Source organism: Canis aureus, chromosome X (assembly GCF_053574225.1).
Source record: "Canis aureus isolate CA01 chromosome X, VMU_Caureus_v.1.0, whole genome shotgun sequence".
NCBI classification, from domain to species: Eukaryota; Metazoa; Chordata; class Mammalia; order Carnivora; family Canidae; genus Canis; species Canis aureus.
The window spans coordinates 87,221,810-87,234,583 of record NC_135649.1 but is presented as its reverse complement, the minus strand read 5'-3'; the positions used below and the strand labels follow the sequence as shown (position 1 = coordinate 87,234,583).

The window sequence follows — 12,774 nt, the reverse complement described above, 5'->3', positions numbered from 1 at the left end:
TCTAGTAGTTATTCCCATATAAGTTAGGGATCTCTTGTCTCTTGCTGCTTTAATTATTTTCTCTTTATCTTTGGAATTTGCAAGTTTCACTATTAAATGTCGAGGTGTTGAATGTTTTTTATTGATTTTTGGGGGGGGGACGTCTCTATCTCCTGGATCTGAATTCCTGTTTTCCTCCCCAAATTAAGGAAGTTCTCATCTATGATTTGTTCAAATATGCTTTCTGGTCCTCTGGCCATCTCAGCACTCTCTGGAACTCCAATTATACATAGATTCTTCCTTCTGAGGCTATCATTTATTTCCCTTAACCTTTCCTCATGGTCTTTTAATTGTTTTTCTCTTTTTTACCCAGTTTCCTTCCTTGCCATCAACTTGTCTTATATGTCACTCACTCTTTCTTCCACCTTGTTAACCCTGGTCATTAGGACCTCCAGTTTGGATTGCATCTCATTCAATTGATTTTTAATTTTGGCCTGATTAGATCTAAATTCTGCAGTCATGAAGTCTCTTGAATCCTTTATGCTTTTTTTCCAGAGCCACCAGTGGCTTTATAATTGTGCTTCTGAATTGGCTTTCTGACATCGAATTGTAATCCATATTCTGTAACTCTGTGGCAGAGAACTGTTTCTGATTCTTTAGTTTTTTTAAAAAATTATTTTAAAAGATTTTATTTATTTATTCATGAGACACACAGACACAGAAAGAAAGAGGTAGAGACACAGGCAGAGGGAGAAGAAGGTCCCATGCAGGGACCCCAACGTGGGACTGGATACTGGGTCTCCAGGTTCACATCCCAGGCCAAAGGCGGTGCTAAATTGTTGAGCCACCTGGACTGCCCTGATTCATTCTTTTATGGTGAGTTCTTCCTTTTTTTTTTTTTTTTTTTTTTTTTTGGTGAGTTCTTCCTTCTAGTCTTTTTGCTCAGTTCAGAGTGGCTGTATGAGCAGGCTGAGTCAAGAATATTGACCACAACCTAAGTATATTTCACCTTAGATGATTCTGAGGAGGTCAGAGACCAGATATTGAAAACAAAGATCAGAACAAAATAAAACAAAGGGACCACTAAAGTGAAAAACAAATTTTAAATCAAAGTATTAAAAAGTAAAAGGCAAAGAATTCCAAAAATGAAGAAAAAAGAAAAGAAAAAAGAAAAAAAGAAGAAAAAAGAGCAAAAGTAAAGAGAAAAAAAAAGAAAAGAAAAGAAAAAGGAAGAAAAAAAGGAGGGGACTGGGAGATGGTGGTGGTGAAGTTGTAGTGGAGGAAGAATGTAGTCTACCTGAGAAGTCCTAGAGGGTGATCCTCTTGATTCTGAATATATTAAGTTCTGTATGTTAGAAGATACTCAATCCCAAATTTATATAAACCAGTAATACTTGTAGAGAGCGCCAGCATTGTCCATCAAAACATAAACAGATAAAAGAGGGGAGGCAGAATGGGAATGAAGAAAGAATATAATCTTACAGAATGAACCAGCACGGTATACCACTTGGTTCCTGCTGCATGCTGGTCATGTTTTATTTATTTTTATTTTTATTTTTTTGGTCTTGTTTTGGAAGGTATTAAGTTCCACCATTGTAGAACAAAATGAGGCAGAGAAAACAAAACACACAAAACAAAAAAACACATCTTGTACATCTCCCAAAATTAAATTGAATATGTTGAAGGGAATCTAGAAGTGGAAAATATATCTAAGAACTGAAATTGTAGAAATATGAAAGTCAAAAAGGAAGAAACTTAAAAATGAAGAGGTGGTAAAATGTTGCAGTTAAGGTGGGAAAAGAGAAAAAATATTGGAAATTTTTAGTCTGATATAAAAATGAGTTGTACTGGAAAAAAAGAGGGGAGGAGGGGTACCCTCTGGTTCTATATACTGTAAATCCCTCCACTTCCCCTGGAGCTTTCCAACACTGCTTTGTCAAGAACTTGTCCTTCCAGCAGATCTTATGGGGGAGGGGCTGCTGTGCTGACTCTCAGGTGTGTGCACCTGGGGGAGCTGCCCCCCCCCCCGCCAGGTGCATGGCTCAGTGGGAGCTGTAGACCCTGTGAGGCCTCTGTCCACTGGCAGCCTCTCTCTGTCCCAGGCACAGGGTGACACCAGGAGGAACAACAATACTGGCGGCAGCCAGCTCTCCAGCACTGGAGTCAGCTCCCGCAGTAAACTACCGCAGCTCCCAGTCCGCACTGGCCTGGATGCTCCCGGGGGTGGGTGGCACTGATCTGCACAGCTCGGGGGCGCCGGGCAGCAGGAGCGTCCTCGCTGTCTTGGGCCCTCCCTGCCTCCGCCTGTCCCGGGGGGAATGCAGGATCCTGGGCTGTGATGATTCCCAGCACCCTGGGATCCGGGGCCTGCGCTCCTGGAAGTGTGTCCTGGGGCTGCGGCCCCCGAAGGCAGCAGGTGCAGCCCCCTCCACCCGGAACCACCACCTGTCTCCCCGAGGCCCCGCCAGGCACGCGCTCCAGCCCTTTACCGAGCTCTGCCCGCGGGGTGTGGGGCGCTCTCCCCCGGGCGCCCCTCCTCTGTTAGTGACCCCGGGAACCTAGATGCTCCACTGCCCCTCCCGCGATCCTGCCCGAGTTCTCTTCAAGCGCCTCTCCGTCTGGGAAGAATCCGGGGTGAATTGTTAAAGTTCCCGCTTCTCCGGGGCTGGGCTCTCCTGTCCAGGGGCTCTCACTGCCCCCCTTAGTCTGGCTCCTCGTGGGGCCCCTCCCCCACCGGATTCTGTTTTATTTTTTCTGCTTTCCTACCTTGTTAGAAGCACAAACCCTTCTCTCTGTAGCATTCCGGCTGTTCTCTCTTTAAATCTCAGGTCGAATTCGTAGGTGTTCAGGATGGTTTGAAAGTTATCCAGGTAAGTTGGGGGGCCTGGTGAGTTGGGGCCCCTACTCCTCCACCGTCTTGCCCCCTCCTCCATTTCCTCTTGCAGAGAATCTTCACAATGTTTCTCTGTGGTGTGCAGTCCCCTCCTCTCCTCGCCCCTCCTCCTACCCTCGCTGCAGTGATGACAAACCTAAATTTATTAACTAAAAGTGGTTCCTAGTGATCTCTGGTTGGTGGGCAGAGCAGAAAAACCTGGCAGTGGAGTTCTCTCAACCGGGGCATGCGGAAAACGTCTCTCCAATGCCTGCCATTCTCACTGCCCCTGAGGAGCACTTTGGAAGCCCCCGAGGCAGAAAATTTCTAAAAATGACCCAAATCCCTATCTTCATGGTGTTGATGATGATAATCTCAGTCCCTAGAAATAATGACAATCTTTCTTCAGAATCAATTTCTTAGAATCAATGTTTTCTAATTGAGACTGTTTCCTGAAAAGACCTAGAATGTCCGTTTTAACATCACTATTATGTCTGAGAATGGTGACCAATGGGGTTAACACAGAGGCTGTTATTTATATAGAGAAATCATTTTGACGTCTCTTTACAAGTTTAAACTCTGCTTGGTCTGTGGCAGTGGGGAGAGAAATTCCATTTTTGCTGACTTAAAAGAGATTGATCCATGAATGTGCTTTCCTTAGCTTCCTGCTGATAAATGCTTTTCCCCTGCTATTTTCCTGAGTTATTTCTGTCTCTGGATTCTCATCTTGAATAAGCAGACAGGGAATGGAGATGAAGAACAGACTCGAATATTTGGGATGTTTTCCAGAATGCACTGGCCAATGATGGAAAACTGTGATAGGGCAAAGAAAATTTGATTCGTGAGTGGTATTTTTAGAACTTTAAATATACCCAAATGTCAAACTAAACTTTTTTAAAAGGCAAGAGGATGGTATGTATAAACTTCTTTTTCTGTGCTACTAAAATCCTAAAAGGAATTTACTATCTGCCGTCTCATCTATGTTGACACTTTAAAGAGTTCTAGAAAGGAAATTTTACATCATTTTTTGTTTAAATATGTATAACAAGTAGCATGGTGATAGAAGCCAAAGACTAAAAGAATATTGAAGCTGTAAAAGGAGCTTTTGATTTGTGGCTACAATTCTTTGCTTTTAGCATAAAGTGGGGAGGTGACACTGAAATGGTGAGAACAAAAGGGAAAAATCATCTTTCCATATTAAATTCATATGTCCAAGTGTGGCAGTTTTGATGCCCACCTGTATTTTGGGACTGGGGCTCAGCTGGAGAGAGGTGGTGCATAAGGCTGGAAAAACTATAAAATATCCATGTAGTTAGAAACCAGGGCCCTGTAGTCAGGAGGCTAAGATTCTTATCTTTGGAAAGGCACCTGCTAACTATACCAACTTTAGGTAATTCACAAAACCTCTCTAAACCATAATGTCATTTTCTGAAAAATGGTATCTGCTTCAAATGGGGCCTGTCAGAATTACATAAAATAACGGATAAAAAGCTCTTAGCACAGGCCCTGCCACACTATAGGCCCTATATAAAGATTAGCTCCTGCTATTACTTGTGCTACTATTTTCTAGAAAGAACTGTAATTATATTCCAGCACTGAGCACTCTTTTTATTTATACCATGGTAATACACATATCTGAAAAAGTAAAATATTACTAAGAGTTCATAATGAAACAGCCTGACCATTTTGTTCCACATGTGATTCTCTCTCCCCATAGGAAACAATTCAAACCTGGCTGTGATTTTTTCTTGTATTTATGTTCAAATTTCTAAACATACAATGCTGCTATTTATTACTTTTTCCATCTTCGAACACCATATATTAATTCTTGTGATAAAAACTCAGAACTTTATGTTCTTATACGACCCCACAGTAACCTCATCTTTTTTTTAAAAAGATTTTATTTATTCATTCATGACAGACAGAGAGAGGCAGAGACACAGGTAGAGGGAGAAGTAGGCTCCACACAAAGAGCCTAATGTGAGACTGGATTTTGGGACCCTCGAATCACACTCTGAGCCAAAGACAGGCGCTCAACCGCTGAGCCACCCAGGTGTTCCTTAACTTCACCTTCTGTGCCTTTCCCTACTCTGGTAACAGAGTGCTATTCCATTTTTGATAAATTGAATATTCAGAGTTTATATTATCATAACTAAATATGTATTATTCAGAGTTAAGCCACTTGTATATGATAATCACTTTTCCTTTCTTGTACACCTTTGTGTTTCCTGGAAATTAATATAATTGCCACATTTGTTCCTTTGTTTAGCTTTCTATTTACCTATTAGTAATTCTTTGTGCACTCACCAATAAAACAGTGAATTCCTACCAATTCAGTCAAATATATCAGTTCATTTCTCTGAAGGGGTAGTGGGAAAGGGAATCACTTGAAGACCTCTATCTTTTTCATTAAATCCTCGTGTGGTTTTCAGGCATGCTGCATTGCTGTCATCATTAATACACCTCTCCCGATGATCCTGAGAATTTCCTTTGTCTCTCTCAGCTATATCAGCTCCTCTGATACATAGGCCCCAGTTCTTTTCTCTTTCTTGGCTTAATTCCCTTATTTGGTTTAAAGATATATTTATTTATTTGAAAGTAAAAGAAAGAGAGAAAGAGCGAACATGAGCACAAGTGTGGGGAGGGGCAGAAAGAGAGGGAGAGAAAAATATTCAAGCAGACTCCCTGCTGAACACAGAGCCCTACCTGGTACTTGATCCCATGACCCTGAGATCATGACCTGAGTGAAATCAAGAGTCAGATGCTTAACTGACTGAGCCACCCAGGTGCCTCATCCCTCATTGGGTTTAGGCACATTTTCTAAGAGATTTTTTAGAAAGATGCACAGGAACCATTCTGGAGACCTTCCGTGTCCAAAATGGTATTAATTTTATCTTTAATTTTGATTTGTAATTTGGCTGAAACTCCAAGAACCAAGAATCCCAACCTGGAAATCATTTTTCCTCAGATTTTCAAGCAAATTGTTCAATGGCTTTTAGTTTCCACTTTTACTCTGGAGGACTCTAAGGCCATTATGTTTCGGTCCTTTATGTTAGCATACAATCTATTTTTTTTTTCCTCTGAAAGGTTTAAAAGTAGTCTTTGTGCCCACAGTGTCGTGAATTTTAGTAATATTATGTTTTAGGAGAGGTATTTCTCTCTTTTTAAAAATGATTTTATTTATTTATTCATGAGAGCACAGAGAGAAAGAGAGGTAGAGACACAGGCAGAGGGAGAAGCGGGCTCCACACAGGAGCCTGATATGGGACTTAATCCCAGCACTCCAGGATCACGTGCTGAGCCAAAGGCAGATGCTCAACCGCTGAATCACCCAGGCATTCCACGGACAGGTATTTTTCTAATATGAGCATTTAATGGTATCAGTTTCCCTGTAAGCACAGCTGTAGCTGTGTCCCATAAATTTTGATACACTGCATTTTCATATTCATTCAATTCAAATTCTTTTCTATCTTCCCTGAGACTTACTCTTTGATTCCTGGATTATTTGGAAGTATGTTGTTTAATTTCCAAGCATTTTGAGATATTCTTGTTAGCCTTCTGTTATTAATTTTTTATTTAATTATATGATGAACAAAGATCATACCTGGGGATCCCTGGGTGGCTCAATGGTTTAGCTTCTGCCTTTGGCCCAGGGTGTGATCCTAGAGTCCTGGGATCGAGTCCCACATCGGGCTCCCTGCATGGACCCTGCTTCTCCCTCTGCCTGTGTCTCTGCCTCTCTCTCTCGTTGTGTGTCTCTCATGAATAATTAAATAAAATCTTTAAAAAAAAAAGATCATACCTGGTAGGACTTCCATTCTTTGATATTTGTTAAGGTTTGTTTTATGCTCAGATTATGATCTATCTTGTTGAATATTCCATTGTACTTGAAACAAATGTCTATTATATTGTTGAAGGGAGTGTTCTCTAGATTCCAGTCAGATCCAGTTGGTTGATGGTGCTGGTCAATATCTCAGTTGGTTTTCTGTTGACTACTTCTATTATTGAAGAAGAGTATTGAAATTTTCAACTGCAATTGTATGTTTTTTGACTTTTTCTTTTGGATCTGTAAATTTTTACTTCATATATTTTGCAGTTCTGTTTTTAAGTCAATACATGCTTAGGATTGTGTCTTCTTGGCAAATGTACACTTCTAGCAATAGATAATCTCTATTTCTGGCATCTTCTTTCTACTAAAGTCTACTTTATCTAATATTAATGTAATAATTCCAGGTTTTTCTTGACTAATTGTTTGCATGATATATTTTTCCCCATCCTTTTAACTTTTAATCTATTATGTCATATTTGAAATGAGTTTCTTGTAGACAGCATATGGGTCATTTCTTTAAAAATTTATTTTTAAAACGTCTTTGAATGTATATGTTTAGATTATTTACATTTTATCTATTTATCAATATGTTTGGATTTAGGTCTACCTTTTTTTAAAAAAAGATTTTATTTATTTATTTGACAGAGAAAGAGAGAGATAAAGCATGCAGGAGGAGCTGGAGAGGGAGAGGAAGAAGCAGAGTCCTCCATGAGCAGGGAACCCCGCTGTGGGGCTCAATCCCAGGACCCTGTGATCACGACTGAGCTGAAGGCAGACACCCAGGCATCCCTAGGTCTACCATTTTATATTTTTTTCTGTTTGTTCCCTCTGTTTCCTCTTTTCCTACCTGTTTATTTTTTTTAGTTATTTGATCAGTTCTTAGTTATTTGACCAGTTTTTAGTATTCCATTGCAATGTATCCATTGTGATTTTGACTGCATGTCTTTGTATAATTTGTTTAGTGGCTGCTCTAGGGACTACAATATACATAGGTAACTTTTCACAATCTACTTAGAATCAATGTTTTACAACTTTAACAGGAATATAGAAACCTTACTTCCATGTAGGTCTCTTTATCCTCCTCCCTGGGTACTACAGTATATATATTACACCTACATACATTGACAACTCCATTAGACAATGTTATAGTTCTCGCATGCAACCATTAAACATGTTGCAAAGAACTCAAGAAGAAATAGTCTACTGTATTTACCAAAATATTTACCATTTCTGTTGCTCTTCCATCATTCCTAACGTTTCAAGTTTCCTTCAATTCTATCTGTAAAATTTCCTTTAGAAATTATTTCTGGGGGGCATCTGTATACATTCTCTTAATTTTCCTTCATCTGAGAATGTTAATTTCACTTTCATTCCTATTGGGTATTGTTGCTGGATGTGGAATTCTAGGATGGCAGAAAAATGCTGTGCCACTTCCTTCAGTGGTTTCAGATGAGAAATCCACAGATACTTGCATTATTATTCTCCTATAGGTAATGTGTCCTTTTCCTTTGACTGTTTTTTTTTTTTTTTGGAAGATTTTTTTTCTTTGTCTTTAGTTGTCATCACTTTCATTATGTATGTCTAGGTGTGGATTTCATTGAGTTTTTCTATTTTAGGCTCACTTAGCTTCTTGAATATTCAATCTTTGGAAATTCTCCATCATTGCGTGTTTCAAAATTTTTTTGAGTATCTCACTCTTTCTCTTTTTCTTCTGGGATTACAGTGGCATGCAGGTTAGATCTTTTGTTGCCACCTCCACCCCATCCCCCCCACATACCATTTCTGTGGCTCTGTTAGCTATTTTCTACCTTTCTCTTTCTATTGTCTATATTAGGTAATTTCTATTGGTCTCTCTTCATTCATGACTCTTTCTTCTGTCATTTCCATTCTACTATTGCATCTACCCAGATAAGTTTTTCTGTTTTTTGCTTCAGTTATATTTTTCCACTCTAAATTTCCATTTTGTTATTTATATCTTCTCTTTCTTTGCTGATACTTGATATTTTAACTTTTGTTTCAAGAGCTTCCATGATTACTCATACAAACATTTTTAGAATAGATTCTTTAAAACCTTTGTAAGATCATTCCAATATCTATGTCACCTCAATATTGGTATCTGTTGACTACATTTTTCCATGTAAGTTGAGATATTAGTGATTCTTTATATGTCACATAAGTTTGGAATGTGCCCTGGTCATTTTAAATGACCAGGGCAAAACCAGAGGATCATGAGCCTCTGGTTTTGTTTATCTTCTCTGGAGAATATATATATTTGTTTTAGCAGGCACTTGATCTGCTTAGATTGAAGCTGCATCTTCCAACCCATCTTCCGTGGACTCTGGTTTCAAATCAGTTCGGTTTTCAAGGATTTTGCAATACTATTCATATCTGTCCTGTAGGTGCACTACCCAGTGGTTAGCCTGGGATGTGGGCAGAGGTCTATCTGTTAGCTCAATTCTCAGTGTTTTTGCATACTAAATGTAATGAGATCCATTTATCCATAATGAGTGGTAGATGAATGAGAAGTTTATAAACAGTTTTATGGGGAGATTTCAGTATCTTGGGAGATAAATCTTCATCTGAAAGCTGAGTGGCAGAGGCACTGAGGAAAAGATGTTTTATATTTATAAACAAACACAGCAATAGAAAAAAAAACAATACTTGGTGAATTACTAGAACAGAAAATTTACAGAAGATTAAAAATGACATAAATGAATAGGTGCTCAACTTTACATCAAAGAATGTGTGTATTGTCATAAAGAGATACCATTCACTCCAGTATGATTGAAAAAAATTAGAAGTCTGACAGTAGCAAAGATTAATAGTAATGTAGAACAACAGAGACTCATGGAAGTGTCATTATAGCACCACTTGTGGAAAACAACTTGGTAGTAACTAGTAAAATTGAAAAGAAACACACATGACGATGCAACCTAAGTTATTTACACCAGGGAGAGTCTAGTTTATATCTAAAAGGAGAAGTGTATAATATGTTCTTAGCAGAAATATTTGTAATAACCAAAAAATGGGAAACAACCTAAATGCTGACTGAAAGAACAAAATATCTTCTATTTATATAATAGAATACTATACAGCAATGAGAATAAGTGAAATGGAACTACAAATATCAACATGAAAGAATAAAACAAACAAATATAAATAAGAAAAGGAAATTTCAGAAGTATAAATCCAAAATATAGTCTTCCCATGAAGTCTTTTTCATCAAGCTTAAAAATATGTAAACAATCCTTTATATTATATATAGAGCTATAATTACTTATACAAGTATATAAAGAGTTTATATATATATGTGAATGTATATATATATATTCTTCAACTGTATTAATAATGTTTAATTTCTTAGGTTGAATGTGGGTACATTGTTATTGATTTTATTACTGTTTATATATTTTTAAAAATTGTGGCAAAGACATAGAGCATGAAATTTGCATGTGTCTTATCATTTCAGTGAATCCGTTTGTGAGGCAAGGACCAACCAAAGCAGCTCCCAGCCACTGTTTACTGTGGCCCCTCTTACCTTTTCTTTCCACCATGTATCCTCTAGCCACCCACACTGGCATTCCAGGGATTATTCAAATATATATTAGATTTTCCTACATTTCTGCCTTTTCTAGGATTTTCCCTCTGTCTGGAATGCCTCTCCCTATACATATACCAGAATATTATCTTCAAGATATACCTCAGTCCCACTACAAGAAGCTGTCCCTAACACAGGTGTGCTCTGGAGCCACCTTGTACCAGCTGGCAAAAGCCAACTGTTGTATTTTCAGAAATTTTTGAGCCGATTGACATCATATTGGTAGTATGAAATTAGCCATGGTGAAAATATTTATACCATGAAAATTGGCAACTGTTACAAATCAGAACTTTTATCCCCAGAGGGTCAGTTGTTAAGCATTTACCAGTATGCCATTGCCAACATCTCCTGATAGAATTTATTCTTCTTTCTCCTATACTCTCTTGGCATTCTGGAGCACTCATTACTCTTTTCCTTGCATTTTGGTTTTTAATGAATGCATCTGTCTTCCCTGTGTCATTGTTAGCTATTCTAGGACAGAGAAGAAATCTCATTCATCCTTGTATCTCCCACAACACCTAGCAGAGTCTTTTCATTATGACAGGTCCTCAATAATTTGATGAGTTGAATGTTCAAAAAGAAAGAGGCTCAAATTTCCCCCATCCAACCAAGAGTGAATTGGGGATGTACACTGTTCCCAAGTCATATGGCAATGAGTGGAGTTAGATAATACCCTTAATAGGGAAGAAGGAAAACAATTTTTAAAAATAATATGGCATAGGGGCACCTGGGTGGCTCAGTTGGTTAAGCATCTGCCTTCAGCTCAGGTCATGATCCCAAGGTCATGGAATCGAGCCCCACGTTGGGCTCTCTGCTCAAGGGGAGTCTGCTTCTTCCTCTCCCTCTGCCCTTCCTCCTGCTTTTGCTTTCTCTCTCTCTCTCTCTTTCTTTCTTTCTCTCTCTCTCTCTCTCAAATAAATAAAATCTTTTTAAAATATGGCATATAATACTCTCACTACTTATGCTTTTCCCTAATCTTAATAATCACTGAATTTCAATTATCAGGGAAACATTTCTTTATTCTTACTTTTCCACTTGTACAGATCAAATATAAGACTTAGATCATCTTTAATGTTCTACAGTTCAAAACAACAGAAGTTGCTAATATTTTACAAAGTTGCCTGAAAGAAGTAAGGCTTTAAAAAAAATCTAAAACAAAATAGTTACAATTGAGCAAGTTTGAGGATGAAAACATGTGAAAATCACTTTCCTACACAGCAGTATAGCAGGCTACATATCTTAAAAAAAACTATCTCACTAAATATAACTGAAAAACACTGTTTCATGAAACATCTAATTATTTTTCATGTATCAATGAGCTTTCAAATTAGTAACCATCGCTCAGAGCTGAAAATTAAATTAAAGTAGAAACTCAGAGAGGTGAAGGAACCTTTAATGTAGCTTTGATCTTGAGAACATTTGCCAAACCAGGTGAACTTGAACTTCAGATGTCCTGGCCTCATGGACATGGGGTATAGGGTACAAAGCTCTGATCCTACCCAGAGCAGAGAGTTTAACAGAAGATCACTCTTGCATATGGGCATACTACTGGAACTCAATAGACTATACTTTTGAAATAAAAGTAAATTAGACACTTCTTCTAACAAGGAGATAGAAAGAAAAAGTTTATATTAAAATTTGGCAATGAATGGGGGGAAATCTCCCTTGAGAATATATGTAGCAACAGGCTATTTCTCATGTAGATTGCAGTGGGAATTCACATATAAGGATGATTCAATAAAACCTAAGGAGATGTAGTTAAAGTGGTCCTGCTCTAAACATGCCCCTGGTAACTGACAGAAGGCAAATCTCCTTTGGACAAACTGAGTTTCAACCCTACCTCTTAGATAAAGTTCCCAAAAATATGAATTCACAGTCAAAAGGAGTAAAACATCAAACATGGTGAGTGCAAAGCAGCAAAAATAATAGAGCACAGAATCATATCCAGAATGATGCAGATATTGAATTATAAGAAACACCATAGGTTTTCTAAATAGGTTCAATATGTTTAAAGATATAAAAGAAGGATATAAAATATGAATAAAGAATAATACACCTGCAAACAAACAAGCAGATTTGAAAAAAAATAAAGCATTTCAAAGTGGCAGAAATATAATTGAAAATTTAAAACTCAACGAATGGATTTAGCAACAGATTAGAAATAGTAAGGAATACATGAACTAGAATGGAGATGAAATGAAATCATTATCTCATTAAAACTAACCCAGGGAGAAATTGAAAAACCAAATAGTACTATAATCATTAAATTTTTAAAATCAGTAGCTAAAATTTTTATCACAACTTTTTGGTCTGGGTGAAATTTTTTACAAAGTCAATTTCAAACACATATATGTAATATACTTTTTCAAAATTTAGCATGTACTGGCATGTAAATCAAGTCTCAATAAATTCCAAAAGATCTCAGACTATCTTCTCTGACCACAAAACAATTAAGTTAGGAATCAATGTCATAAAGATAATTTTTAAAATCCAAGT

General features: G+C 37.7%; 1 protein-coding gene across 2 annotated transcripts in view; it reads right to left on the bottom strand.

The window, feature by feature from the left end:
* Positions 1-3,328: 3,328 nt before the first annotated feature.
* Positions 3,329-12,774, bottom strand: part of LOC144308397 (uncharacterized) — a 469,309-nt gene continuing 459,863 nt past the window's right edge. For both annotated transcript variants that reach the window (XR_013374856.1, XR_013374855.1), the window contains one exon: positions 3,329-3,664. The gene's annotated coding sequence lies outside the window, so the exon portion shown is untranslated. The remainder of the gene's footprint in view (positions 3,665-12,774) is intronic.